At 44.0% G+C, this 15,312-nt stretch overlaps 1 protein-coding gene across 5 annotated transcripts in view; it reads left to right on the top strand.

The window, feature by feature from the left end:
- ARHGAP10 (Rho GTPase activating protein 10) overlaps window positions 1–15,312 on the top strand; it is a 321,959-nt gene that overhangs the window by 67,215 nt on the left and 239,432 nt on the right. The window lies entirely within an intron of this gene.

The following is a 15,312-nucleotide window of genomic DNA, read 5'->3' as shown; positions in this document are numbered from 1 at the left end:
ACCTGACAGCTTTGCCACGTTGGCTTTGTGTCCTCCTTCCTGTTGGCTGTGGGTTCCTCTGTATAGCTCCTTCAGGATGCTTTCCTTTCTTTACCTGGGGCTGCCCACAAAACCTTTGTGGAAAATTCCTGACCTCTCCTTTACATTTCAGCACCCTCAAGAAAGACGCTTTGATTATTTGCGTGTATTTTGTGAGGGCATCACGAGGAAAGGGTGTCGTGGCCCAGTTGCGGTGGCCTCTGTAGTTTGCATTCCCTGCGGTGAGGCAGCAGGTGGTGATGGTTTAGACCTAAAGCTGGCTGCAGGCTTCAAATCCTGGCTCCACGATTTAACACTCTGGACCCCTTTATGTCTTCTTGTGCTTGACCGTAATAGGCAGTGAGAAATGCGTGCCTCCCGGGGTGTGGTGAGGATCGAAGGAACTCATGCATGCCAAGTACTTCCTTGGAGCAGTGACCAGCACATCGGAGGTGCTGAATAAATATTCCGTGGCTGTTGCACATACCTCAACCACGTGGGAGCCCTGGACTGGAAACGATTTTCTAGTCAGTGATGAGTGTTAACATTTCTTTACGTTGAACATAGTTCCTTACATTAAAATGGCCCATCTCATGAACTCAGGCTCTGCCTGCTGCAGTTTTTTTTCAGTGGACTGGTTTCTGCCTTTAGGGACTTTTTTGTGGAATTTTGTATGTCAACATGGAAAAATCTTTAGGAGTAATTTTGGCATTTAAAGATGTGGGGTTTTTTAAAAATTATTTTTTAAAAATGGATGTATAGTCGATTTACGATGTGTTAGTTTCTGGTGTACAGCAAAGTGATTCAGTTATACATACTCTTTTTCATATTCTTTTCCATTATGGTTTATTACAAGATATTGAATATTGTTCCCTGTGCTATACAGTAGGACCTTGTTGTTTATCTATTTTATATATAGCAGTCTGTATCTGCTAATCCCAAACTGCTCGTTAATCTCTCCTCCACCCCCTTTCCCCTTTGGTAACCATAAGCTTGTTTTTGAAATATGTGAGTCTGTATCTGTTTCATAAGTAAGTTCATTTGCGTCATTTTTTTCCAAATTTATATAAGTGATATCATATGATATTTGTCTTTCTCTGTCTGACTTATTTCACTTAGTATGATAATTGGTAGGTCCGTCCCATGTTGCTATAAATGGCATTACTTCATTCTTTTTTATGGCTGAGTAATATTCCATTGTATATATACACCACATCTTCTTTATCCATTCATTTGTCGATGGACATATAGGTTGCTTCTGTGTCTTGGCTATTGTAAATAGTGCTGCTATGAACATTGGGGTGCATGTATCTTTCCGAATTAGGGTTTTCTCTGAGTATATGCCCAGGAGTGGGATTGCTGGATCATATTGCAACTCTAGTTTTAGTTTTTTGTTTTTGTTTTTGGCTGTGCTACGTGGCTTGTGGGATTCTAGTTCCCTGACCTGGGATCGAACCCAGGCCCTTGGCAGTGGGAGTGTGGAGTCCTGACCACAGGACTGCCAGGGAATTCCCTCATTTTTAGTTTTTTTAAGGAACCTCCATAGTGTTCTCCATCATGGCTGCACCACTTTACATTCTTCCCAGCAGTGTAGGAGGGTTCCTAAAGGATGTGTTTTGTACTTGTTGGCCTTGCACTCTAGTTGTGACACATGGTGTCTGCTAACTACTTCACGGCTCTTCTCAGGGAGAATGGCTCTGCTCACAGCCTCTCTGAGGAGAAGGCTCTCTGAGGACCGTGGGACGTCCCCTCTCCTCTCCCTGAACTGGCTGATGTGACTAGGGAGGGACACTAGACAGCTCCCTCTGTCACATCCTTCTGTGGGAAAGCAGTGAGTGAGGCCATTTTGAGTCTCTTGAGAATTTTACTTTGGGAACATAGATGGGACAAACAGTGGGAGCTGACGTCAAAAGAATGCATCTCAGCTGATGTGAGGACAGTGAAAGGGCCCTCCAGGCGATGGCAAGGCTGCAGACCCTCTGAGGAAGCAGCGGTTCCGGCAACAAGGACTGATATGAAATAGAAGAAACTACGCAATTAGAAGTGAGAGAGAAGTAAACACTCAGAGAGAAGCCGCGTTGTATTAACGGCAGAGAGGGCATCCCAGGGCAGGCTGTAGTGCACGTTCTCAGGACAAGTTGTTCACTATTTTTCCTGGCTCTTCGCAATTGTATTCTCATGACTTGAGTACTCCCTGCATTCAAAGGCCCTAACTTACATAAGGTCCCCGAGTACTTGTAGTCCTTTTTCCCATCTCAGGGATTCTCCCATTTTGTTCCTGATGCCTCAGTGTCTCCCCTGTGGTTTACAGTGATAAAAATTTAACTCACTTTTTGGGACCCTGTTCAACCCCCATTCTGTGCTGTGTTTTTCTGATGACTTTACTGTTCTTTTGAGTTTGTCTTCCACTGAACTCCTATGAAGTTTGTCATCTGGACCCTGTGTGCAGGATGTGACGGTGATCTCTCTCCGATGGGGGTCGTGGACTTGTGGCAGTTCTTGTGATCCTGGTTTAACTCAGGGCACAAACAGGGAGGTTTTAGCCCCTCCTAGGGTGAATCTTATTTGATTTAAAATTTTAAAGGAAATTAATATTGAAGTGTTTGAGAGAAACGGGTGAGTTTTACAGTAACTCTTGGCTTTGGTCGGCAACCAAGTATCTAGTCTGTGCTATGAAATGGTGATACAGTGGCCAAAGGGTGGGAAAGCTTATATTCAATAAACCAGATGAACACCTGACATCTAAATCCCTGCTAATATTTACTTTGGGCCTTAAGCATATGCTGTGGTTAACAAGGTGGCTTTTCTTGACATTATCCCCTGTATGTGGTTTTATTTGTTTTTCTGTCTCGCCTTTCTTCAGACATTTTGGAAAGCACTTTGTTTGCCTAATTACTATCTTCAGTACCAAAATGTTTGAATAATACTGCGTTTCGTCATTGAGCTTAAATACCTGATCTGGAAGAACGATACTTGCAAGTAGTGTTCTTCTACTGTATATTGCCTTGAACCTCAAAGTTACCCTATTTTCCTTAAAAAAAAAAAAAATCATGGTGTATTTGTTTCCTAGGGTTGACATAACAAACTACCACAGACTGGGTGGCTGAAGCAACAGAAATGTATTGTCTCATAGCTCTGGAGGTTAGAAGTCCAAGATCAAGGTGTTGGTAGAATTGGTTTGTTCTGAGGGCTGGGAGGGTAGGATCTGTCCCAGGCCTCTCTCCTTGATTGTAGATGGACATCTTCTCCCTGTGTCTCTTCACCTTGTCTTCCCTGTATGCATGCTTCTGTGTCCAAATTTCCCCTTTTTTCAAGGATGCCAGTCATTGGATTAGCGCCCACCCTAATGACCTCACTTTAATTTGATTACCTCTGTAAAGACCCTATCACCAAACAAGGTCACATTCTGAAAAACTGTGGGTTAGGACTCCAACACAGGAATTTTGGAGGGACACAGTTGAACCCATACAAGAACACGACTGCGCCCCTAAACCAGACTTTCTTGGTACCAAAGCCATGAAGCTTCAAAGGTGATTGCCATCCTTGGGGAAGTTTTTGTGTGTAGACCCCTCACATCATTAGGTTGAGACCCCCTGAGTCTCATTAGTTGTTGGCATGGTTTCCAGAAATTCTTGAGAGAAGTGCTGTCATCTCTCACCTGGATCAGGGCAGGGACCTCCTCACTTGTCTTCCTGCCGCTGCTCTGGTCCATCTGTATGTAGCCTGCTCTCAGCACAGCAGACGGAGCAATGCTGCCGAAGTTCATGTCACATCCCTCCTCTGCTCCCAGCCTTCCAGAAGCCCCCCATCTTGCTCATAATAAAAGCTCGAGTCCTTCCTGAACTGGCCCCCGTCATCCCTGACCTTGTTTCCTCTCAGTCTTGCTGTCCCGCCCGCACTCAGGGCCAGCCGTACCATCCTGTCCCTGTCCTGCCTCCAGATGGCCCCCTGTGTCCGGAAAGGCTTCTCCACAGTTCCCTGGGTGGCTGGCTCCTTGCGTCCTTCAGCTTTTTCACAAATGCCAGCTTTTCTGTGAGGTCTGCTCAGACCTGCACAACCTCCCCACACATTCCCATCCCCCTAACCTTTCTTCATTTTCCTCCCTGGCTCTTAACAGCTCCCAGCATACTGTGTAATTTATTTATGTTTTATTATCTGTCTTATCTCAGATTACTTCTGCCCCCCCCATCCCCGACCTGGTATGTTACCCTCTCTCATCCGTTTGTGTGATTTGTTTGTTGCTGTATCCCCTGTGCCTAGAACACTGCCTGGCAAGTAAGGATAAATAAACAGCACAAGTGGATGTGGGTGTATAGAATAAGGCAGAGAATACTGAGGAGGAAACACTGGAATTCTGGCCACTTGGGTCCCTGTAAGTATAGGAATGAGATGAAGGTGGATGGGATGAAGGAAGAGAACACAATGGTTTATTGATTCAGGTATGTGTGTATGCGTGTGTGTGTGTGTGCTTTTCTTTCATTTTTTTTTTTTTTTTTTGTGGTACGCGGACCTCTCACTGTTGTGGCCTCTCCCGTTGCGGAGCACAGGCTCCGGACGCGCAGGCTCAGCGGCCATGGCTCACGGGCCCAGCCGCTCCGCGGCATGTGGGATCTTCCCGGACCGGGGCACGAACCTTTGTCCCCTGCATCGGCAGGCGGACTCCCAACCACTGCGCCACCAGGGAAGCCCTGTCTTTCATTTTAATAAATAAAATTGTGATGACTTTGTTCTTTTGTGCTACTTTATTTTTCAGAATTTACCATAAAAAGTGCATGGCTAGAATTGTGACCATCCATATACCCTTTCTTGGACCCACCCGTTGTTTAGCATCTCGTGGCATTTGCTCATCTCTTGCCTTCTGTATATACATATTCCACGTGTCCTGTCTCTCACTGGCCTGTGGGGCCTGTTCTGTCCTTATTCATTTAGCCCTAATGAAGTTTGCGTAGGGTCATGTGCTATAAAACCTGCCCGTGTAGGAGGTAGGGGCTCTGGGCCCAGCACTTTTTTTTTTGAGGTATGCGGACCTCTCACTGTTGTGGCCTCTCCCGTTGTGGAGCACAGGCTCCGGACGCGCAGGCTCAGCGGCCATGGCTCACGGGCCCAGCCGCTCCGCGGCATGTGGGATCTTCCCGGACTGGGACACGAACCCGTGTCCGCTGCATCGGCAGGCGGACTCTCAACCACTGCGCCACCAGGGAAGCCCTAGGACCACCATTTTAAAATTAATTAATTAACTTTTATTGATGTAGTTGATGTATAATATTATATAAATTATAGGTGTACAACATAGTGATTCACAATTTTTGAAGGTTTTACTCCATTTATAGTTATTATAAAATATTGGCTATTTTCCCTGTTCTGTATAATAAATCCTTGTAGCTTATTGACTAGTTTGCTTGTTTATTTATAGCTTATTTTATATATAATAGTTTGTACCTCCTAATCCCTTATCTCTATCTTGCCCCTCCTCCTTCCCTCTCCCCACTGGTACCCATTAATTTTATCTCTATATATGTGAGTCTGCTTCTTTTGTGTTATATTTTGTTGTATTATTTTAGATTCCATATATAAGTGATATCATATAGTATTTGTCTTTCTCTCTGACTTATTTCATGTAGCATAATAATATACTCCTAAATCCATCCATGTTGTTGCAAATGGCAAAAATTTCATTCTTTTTTATGGCTGACTAGTATTCCATTGTGTATTTATATCACATCTTCTTTATCCATTCATCTGCTGATGGACACTTAGGTTGCTTCCCTATTCTGGCAATTGTAAATAGTGCTGCTATTCACACTGAGGTGCAGGTATCTTTTTTTTTTTTTTGTGGTACGCGGGCCCCTCATTGTTGCAGCCTCTCCCGTTGCGGAGCACAGGCTCCGGACGCGCAGGCTCAGCGGCCATGGCTCACGGGTCCAGCCGCTCCACGGCATGTGGGATCTTCCCGGACCGGGGCACGAACCCGTGTCCTCTGAATCGGCAGGTGGACTCTCAACCACTGCGCCACCAGGGAAGCCCCTAGGTATCTTTCTGAATTAGTGTTTTCATTTTTTTCAGATATATTACCCAGGAGTGGAATTTCTGGGTCATATGGTAGTTCTATTTGTAGCTTTTTGAGAAACCTCCATATTGTTTTCCACAGTGGATGCACCAGTTTACATCCCCACCAACAGTGTAGGAGGGTTCCCTTTTCCCCATATCCTTGCCAACATTTGTTATTTGTGGTCTTTTTGATGATAGCCATTCTGACAGGTGTGAGGTGATATCTCATGGTGGTTTTAATTTGCATTTCTCTGATGATTAATGATGTTGAGCAGCTTTTCACGTGTCTGGCCATCTGTATGTCTTCTTTGGAAGAATGTCTATTCAGTTCTTCTGCCCATTTTTTAATTGGGTTGTTTGTTTTTTTGATGTTGAGCTGCATGAGCTGCTTGTATATTTTGGAGATTAATCCTTTGTCAGTTGCTTCGTTTGCAAATATTTTCTCCCATTCCGTAGGTTGTCTTTTTGTTTTGTCGTTGGTTTCCTTGGTTGTGCAAAAGCTTTCAGGACTACCAGTGTTTGTTGCTCAGGTTCAGGTGTTTCTCCCGACATGTCAGCCATCCTAGTTTTCAACATGCCGTCTTGTCATCACATTGTTTGTCAGCTCTTGTTGTTTTCTCGTGTGATTACAGAAGGTGGAGGCTGAGAGTGTGTTGTCCTGGATATTTTTCATACTTCAACACTTCCCGTTACCACACAACATGCGTGTACACACACACACACACATGCGTGTCCTTTGCAGCCTCTCTCTGGGTCATGCTGTCCAACTGGTGGGCCATGTATACCTCACTAACCTGGACACCTGTTACTGTCATTCTGTGCCTCACCAAATTGTACTAAAACTGGGTTCTGTGCTAAAACCTGGATTCTAGTTAGTGCTGTCCTTGAACTAGGTGTGTGAAATTGAACTAGTTGTCCAAAGTTGCACTTTCATTTCCTGACTGTTCAGTGAGGGTGAGACTGTCAGTGATTTTCAAGTTGGGTCCTGCAGGGTGTGGTTCCACCGGGAAGCACTCAGTGGGAGATGGGGACCAATTGGGCAGGGTTCTTCATCCTACCTCCACCTGAGCAGCTTTGATTATCTTTTCGTTCCACTACTTACTACTTGTGAGATCTTGGACAAGTTGCTTGACCTGTGTACGTCAGTTTTCTCCTCTGTAAAGTGGGCATAATGACAGAACCTGTCTCGTAGAGTTGCGGTGATACTCCAGTGAGTCAGTAAATGTTAAGTGGTTAGGAGAGTACCTGACATTATCAGGTATGGTAGGCAGCATAATGGCCCTCCAAAAGATGTCCCTTCCTAATTCCCTGGAACCTGTGAATGTTATTTTAGGTGGCAAAAGAGACTTAGCAGGTGCAATTAAAGATCTTGAGGTGGTGAGATTATCCTGGGTTATCATGGTGGACCTAGTGTAATCATGGTGATCCTTAAAGGAGTAAGAGAAGGAGATGTGATGACAGAAGCAGAGGTCGGAGTGATGTGAGTGGTGGCCGGGTGCCAAGAGTAGAGGAATGTGGGCATCCTCTAGGAGCTGGAAAAGGCAAGGAAGTGGATTCTCCCCTAGATCCCCCAGAAGGAATACAGCCCCAAGAGACCCATTTTGGACTTCTGACCTCCAGAAATATAAAATAATAAATTTGTATTGTTTCAGGCCACTCAACTTTGCGGTAGTTGCTTACAGCAGTAATAGGAAACTAATACAGACGTGTTAGCTGTTTTTACTGTTCTCACTGTAAATAAGATTCTTCTCTGAACAAAGGGATGTGTGGCCAAAGACAGTTGGAAAACCAGGAAGCTGGGTGATCGCCAGCCTGCAATTCTCATCTGACAGCCTGCTGTGGCAGGTCCTCTCTCTGTACGCAGACCCGCGTCCAAGAAGACTGTCCGTGTTTGCTGAGTGCGTGCAGTGCAGCTGAAGTCTGGAATGGGGGGCGGTGAAGGTTGAGTGGTGGTGTCCAGTGTGGACCTGCCTCTGGACTCTCTGCAGTGCCCAGGGCACTCCCTTCTTATGTGTTCTTCATGATGAGTTGGTCACTTTGATCAACAGTTATCTGGTTGTCTGTCATGTATCATACTGCGTCTTGAGTCCAGGTTTATGCATTTGTTTTGAGGCATCTGCATGTCTGGGGACTCAGCTTGTGTTCCTTTACCCCATACCCCATGGTGTCAATTCAGGTCAATCTAGTGACCTTAGATGGTGTTTATTCTCTGATTAAGAAGAACTCACTACACAGTCACTCCGGTTGGGCTGGAATCGGAGAGTTAGGGCCAGGAGGACCTTGACCTAGCAGTCACAGAGACCCTGCTGGCCCTTGAGCTGCTCCCAGAACAGCTTGTGATGTGGCCTTCAGGCCTCCACTAGCCCAGTAATGCATTTGGGGCTTGGGAGAGGTTCGCACCACTTAAAACATGTATCCAGTGAGTTATTTTCTTGCTTTTTGACTGGTACAGAGAGGCCGGAATGCTACTCTTGTACATAGCGCTGCTGCCAATTCTGTAAATCTGGAAACCACGAAGGAAAATGAGAAGCCAGTCCACAGTGCTGGAGGAATTTTGTTTCACTTCCAAGTTCCTTGGATTAACATTAGCATTATTTCCTTGGTATGAATCTGACGTGAAAGATATTAAGTTCTTAAGAGTCTGTACCCTGTTCTTTAAATAAAACACAGAAGAACTTGGGGACTTGTTTTGATGGGTAGGATGGGTAGCAAAGCTTCCCCTGGCAGAGTCTTTGCATATTTGATAATCTAGTGATTTGGGTCTCACCATGCCGAGGAATGTGAGCTTCTAAGTGCAATTTTGCCTGTTTGGAAAAAGAGTTCAGAGTCCGGTGTGGTTGGTGAAGAATCCTGGGCTTCACATTTACTGAGTGAGAAAGGTACATTCATTCGCTGTTTCATTTTTCTTTTCAAGCCCGGAATTAGCATGCCACGTTTCCTCAGGTATACCACTTAGTGCTTTGGTGGGGCCGAAAGTTCCAGGAGAGAGTTACAGCCTTATTCGCAGGGCCGGGCTTGTAACTTCAGGGGTTCTCACGTACTCAGAAGGCTGTTTAGCAGTGAAATAGACCAACCCGATTAGAGGTTTCCCACCCTTCCTAGTGCCTGTATGCGTCTAATAGTTCATGATCACTGAAAACTGCTCATAGGTGGCTGTGCTGTAAGAAAGAATTTTCTCATTTGTCAAACCATCAAGGGTGACCAGGGGCAATTCCTGCCAGTGTCCAGAGGTTCTCTGAACCTGGATTTAAACTGTGGTTGGATCTCTCCACGTGATGTGCTGCTTCTCAAACTCAGCAGGTCTCAAATACAACTGCTCCTCTCTCAAACTGCTCCTAACCCTGGGAAGAGTTTTAGTGCCTGTGCTTTTCTCTCCCGTTGGTCTGCAGGTCGAAGACCTAAAAGTCTTACTCTGGGAGACTCTGAAGTGGCAAGTTTATTTGAAAGTGTGCAGATCACTTCAGTTGTTTAAAGTCAGCTGTTGCATTTTGTGTACACGCAGGCTTGGCAGTGCCCATCAATATATGCCAGCCTTGTGTGGAGAAAAGGGAGCCTCCTGCACTGCGGGTGGGAGTGTGAACTGATACAGCTGCTGTGGAGAACAGTGTGGAGGTTCCCTAAAAAACTACAAATAGATCTGCCATATGACCCCGCAATCCCACTACTGGGCATATACCCAGATAAGACCATAATTCAAAGAGACTCATGTACCACATTGTTCACTGCAGCACTATTTACAATAGCCAAGGACATGGAAGGAACCTAAGTGTCCATCAACAGACGAATGGATAAAGAAGATGTGGCACGTATATACAATGGAATATTACTCAGCCATAAAAAGGAACGGAATTGAGTTCTTTGTAGTGAGGTGGATGAACCTAGAGTCTGTCATACAGAGCGAAGTAAGTCAGAAAGAGAAAAACAAATACCGTATGCTTAATGCACATATGTGGAATCTAAAAAAACGGTACTGATGAACCTAGGGGCAGGGCAGGAATAAAGCCAGAGACGTGGAGAATGGATTTGAGGACACAGTGGGGACAGGGTAAGCTGGGACGAAGTGAGAGTGGCATGGACGTGTATACACTACCAAATGTAAAATAGATGGTTAGCGGGAGGCTGATGCATAACACAGGGAGATCAGCTCGGTGCTTTGTGACCACCTAGAGGGGTGGGATAGGGAGGGTGGGAGGGAGATGCACGAGGGAGGGGATATGGGGATATATGTATACTTAAAACTGATTCACTTTGTTGTACAGCAGAAACCAACACAACGTTGTAAAGCAATTATACTCCCATAAAGATATTTAAAAAAAAAAAAATATATGCCAGCCTTGAAGGTGTTTCAGGAGAGCATGGTAATTTACAGTCTTCAGGAATTAGCATGCAGGAGAGGATTGGGGGCATGGAGGCACACATACATGAACTTTTCATTTAGAGTTCTGCATTAGAGCCATTAAGATAATAGTTGAGATCTGTGCACAGGCCCTGGGAATAATGTTAAATCTCCCGAAAGTCAGAATGATGTGATGCAAAGGATGTTGGTAGAAGCTTGAGAAACCGAGGAGTTGATCCTTTGCCTCCAGGACATAATACCAACCGTCTGAAGAGGTCTGTGACCTTGATCAAGTCACTAATCTATCGCTGAATCTACTTAACCCATTTGTAAAATAAGGTAACGTCAACACCTACCCTGTAGGCTGGTTATAAGGAATAAATGAAATAATATCTGTGAGTCCGTTAGCATAGAGTAGGCACTGAATAAAGGCAGTCCTATCTAGTGGGCCCTTCACCATCTTCCCCTAGTAGAGGAGTGCTGCCAGCCTTTGTGATTTAGACTGTTTGAGTTTCATGTGTGATGATAAACCATTATCTTTTGTACAAAGCATCTTTGTGCCTTTTCAATGGACTGTACTAAATGTAGCAAACTGTCTTATGATTTTATGTTATGTTTGGAAAGGCAGAAGATATCTATAAAAGTATAAACTACATGAGAATAAATTTAAAACGTACTACATAATGAACAGGTGATAAATTTATGATTTTTAAATGGAACGGGAGTTTGGTGTCCAATTTTTAAACAATAAAAATTTTGCATAATGAATTCTAATAACACCAGAAAAGTCAACAGAGAGAAAAAATGATTATATACTAAAATAAAGACTTGATGTAACTACAGTACCTAGCACAGAGGTAAGAGAGAAAAGCATGCTATTTACATAGGGAGAAATATATCATATTAGCTGTGCAAATGAACCCAAATTCAGTCTACTGTTATAAACATTTTCAACTAATGAGATTAGCAATTATGAAATACGTCTTGAAAAACAGATGCATTTAAATTTTAGCTTTCTGGAGAGTATCCTGCCCTGACCATAAGAAAGCATGGTCTTTAAGATATTCTTTGACCTGGTAATTTAAAAATAAATTTATTTTTTATGTATCTGTTTATGGCTGCATTGGATCTTTGTTGCTGCGTGCAGGCTTTCTGTAGTTGTGGTGAGCGGGGGCTACTCTTCGTTGTGGTGCGTGGGCCTCTCATCGCGGTGGCTTCTCTTGTTGCGGAGCTCGGGCTCTAGCCGCGTGGGCTTCAGTAGTTGTGACACGCGGTCTCAGTATTTGTGGCTCGTGGGCTCTAGAGCGCAGGCTCAGTAGTTGTGGCTCCGCGGCATGTGGGCTCTTCCCGGACCAGGGCTCGAACCCGTGTCCCCTGCATTGGCAGGTGGATTCTTAACCACTGCGCCACCAGGGAAGTCCCTGATCTGGTAATTTTGGATAAAATACTCAAAGGAAATGGCTCCAGCGGGGAAAAACAGAATTTATACCAGTATTTATAGTTATATGCATATTATAAACACATTTGTATATTATTTATATATAATATATAATATTTATAAATAAGTACATATAGACATACACACACATATACACGTATACACACACACACAAACAGAACCAATTACATGCCCCTTTTGAGAACTGGCAGAGCAAGCATTACCAAATGGAATAAAGTTGTTAGAAATGATAATAAGCCCACACGCTTAATATTTGGAAAGAGCTACATGAAATAAATTCAAAAAGAAAAGCCCTGTGTGGTCTTTGTTTCAGGGATGCAGGGAAGCATGCGGCTGTCGGCTGCTGTCTCAGGGACTGGATTTCTGCAGCAGAATAGATAACCTGGAGGAAATACTGACTAAATAAGACAGTTTCAGGCGATCAGTGCTATGAAGACAATTAAGCGCCGTGGGATCGAGAAGCGTTTAGGGCAGAGGGGTGATGCTCTTTTGGGGGTGATGGTGCGAGGGGGAGGGTTCTGTGAGGGAGCCAGCCAGGTGAAGGTGGGACTGGGCAAGGAGCGCTTCCAGGGGTGGGACAGCACTTTGAAGACTGTCAGTGCCCTTCTGGAATGAGTTGGGCACGTGTGAACCAAGAGCAAGCCAGTGTGGCCAGATCGTAGGCAATAATGGTAGGTTTCCTGGATTACAACAGAATAGTTAACTTGGGAGTGACCCCAATAGCCAGGCTTTACTTTTTTACGGTTAAAAAATTTTTATTGTTTAGTCGTGGAATTATGGTGGAAGTACAGAAGTATATGAACGAAGCGTATGTTTTAAAGAAGAAAGATAAAGCAGATAGCCATAGACTCACCGCTAGGTTATGAACTAAAATACCTTGAATCCCCTTGTAGCTGTCTGATTGTCACCCTCCCTTGCTTCCAGTGGTAAACATCGTGTGACTTTTGAGATAATGACTTACTTGCTGTTCTGTAATTTTGTGACGTGTATGTGCCATCCAAACATGGGGTTTAGTGTAGCTTGCTTTGAACTTTATATGAAAGAGCCATACTGTGTGTATTCTTTCATGGCTTGCTTCTTTCTCTCCAAATTGTGAGGTTAACCTGAGTTGATACATACATTAATTGTTATTTTTACTTTATAACGTATGAATATAGTATAATTGAGTCATCTGTTGGTTGTTGTTTGGTATTTGCTTTTCCAGTGTTAGGCTATTGCTGTGGTCAGTTCTCCTATAGAAAGTACATGTCTGTAAGTACACGTGTGCAAAAGTTTATCTTGGAAATTTACCTGGAAGGTCAGTTGGGAGTTGTAGGGTATCATCAAACTTACAAGAAAATGCCAAAGTACTTAAAAGGGAATTATGCCAGTTTTTACCCTCGCTGGCAGTATATGAGAATTTTTGTTGCTCGACATACACCAGTTCTTGAGGTTGCCAGACTTAATTACATTTTGCCAACCTCATGAGTGGATTGAGGTATGTTGAGGTTTTCTTTTCGCTTTTATAATCACTAATGAGTTTTGAGCACCTTTTCATGTGGTTTTGGGCCATTTGGATTTCCTTTACTTCCTTCTGTGAAGGGCTTCTTCAGGCGTTTTGCCCCATTTTTTATTGGCCTTTCTGCCTTACCTCAGTGATTCATAGCTGTTATTTGTGCCTCGGGGTGTGTGCTTTTCTTCACTCTTTTTATGTCTTTAAAATTTTAATGCAGTCAAGTTTTTTAATCTTTCTATATTAGTCTATTGATTGCTTTGTAACAAATCACCCCCACCTCCAGTGGCCTAAACAGCAGCCGTTTATTTATTTCAGTTTGGACTCAGCACACTGGGCAGTGTGGTCTCATCTGGACTGCCTCCTGCATGGCGGGAAGCTCTGCTTCTGAGGGTGGGATGTCTGACCGATGGGGCCATAGGTAGGGGGCCTGGGCGACATGTCTTTCATCACCCAGCAGGCTACTGTGGGCTTGATCACGTGGACGCCAGAGGCTTCCAAGGGAGTGGAGCGTGGGTGTGCAAAGGTTCTAGAGCTAGAGGCTCCGAATTAGCGCAGTGTCACTTCTACCACATTCTTTGGCCGCAAGACCAGCCCGGATTCAAGGGGTGGGAAAATAGACGCTACCTTTTACCCGAGGAGCTGCAGAGTCCCACTGAAAAGAGAAGCTCCTACAAAGGAGGGGTGGAGAATTCAGACCGTGTTTGCAACCCATCACATTATACATTATGGTTTTGCTTTTCTTCTCTACTCCAAGGGTAAGAAATTACAATCCTGTATCATCTTCTAAAAGGTTTCTGGGTTAGCTTTGGAAGGATAAGGTTTCAGAAACTGTGACAGTGGAGGATGTTGATAATGGGGGAAGATACGCGTGTGTCCGGGCAGGGAGTCTAGGAGAAATCTCTGTACCTTGTGCCCAGCTTTGCTGTGAACCTAAAACTACTCCAAAATAGAGTCTGTTAAGAAAAAGTAAAACGCGAAACCAGACCATGACAGCAGCTGAAAGAGCTGGTGAGCATGATTAGAAAGTTTAAGAAGTGAGAGGAAGCAGCTTGTCGAGGAGGGCATTGGGGAACCATTGTATTTAATGATTGGAGGTCAAGAGTTGGTTTAAAAAAAAAAAAGAACATTTTCCCATGTAAAAATAATTTTTAACTTTCATTCCTTGTCTGTTAGCTATAATACAATGACTAAGAAAGAGAAGATTGCTGCTCCTACTATCTTACCAACTTATTCAAAACAGCCCTCAGCATTTATACTGTGTGCTTCGCTTTTGTTCATATTAATTTTTTTTGCCTGAATACTCTTATCAGAAATTATGGATTGTGTTTTGTTCAACTTTTCAGTTTGCTTGACGTGAAGTTTTACTTTAATACAATCTGTCAGTATTCATTGTAATGAGCCGGGATCCATACAGGGTGGAGTCGGGAAGCAGCTTCTTTGAAAGTGCTTTAGACCAGAGGCAGAATTGTACCCTGGTGAGGGCATGGGTTTTGGACAGATGGCTCTGGAATAGATCAGACTTTTGCTGATGTAGCACCTATGTGACTTTGTGCCAGTTATTTAACATCTCGGAGCTTAGGCATTCCATGGTTAAATAGAGACTCTCAGGAGTATTGAGTAAAGTTAAAAATACACCTATTCTCTAGCATGGTGCACGGCCCATAAAATAACTGTTAGCCTGTTGTAGAAGCTGGGCTTTCCACTATTTTCTATGACGACAATAAAAAGAAAGAAAAATGAGGACCTGTAGGTCTTTTGCAGAATGAATTCTTTCTGCCACTTAAGTGTGGCCTTTGGTTTCCGTTCCTGCTGCTGTTTTCTATGAACACTTTGATTCCTCTGGCTTTCTCTGGCTGGAGTTGGACCATCAGTTAAGGGCATCTGGTTGGCTGACTTTGAGCTTTGAGACCCTTAATATTTGAAACCATGGCAGCCAGCTGGATCTCATCCAGCCGT

This window comes from Neophocaena asiaeorientalis, unplaced genomic scaffold, assembly GCF_003031525.2.
Source record: "Neophocaena asiaeorientalis asiaeorientalis breed wild unplaced genomic scaffold, Neophocaena_asiaeorientalis_V1.1 scaffold7, whole genome shotgun sequence".
Taxonomy (NCBI): domain Eukaryota; kingdom Metazoa; phylum Chordata; class Mammalia; order Artiodactyla; family Phocoenidae; genus Neophocaena; species Neophocaena asiaeorientalis.
The sequence above is the reverse complement of the archived record's forward strand: the minus strand, read 5'-3'. Positions and strand labels throughout refer to the sequence as shown.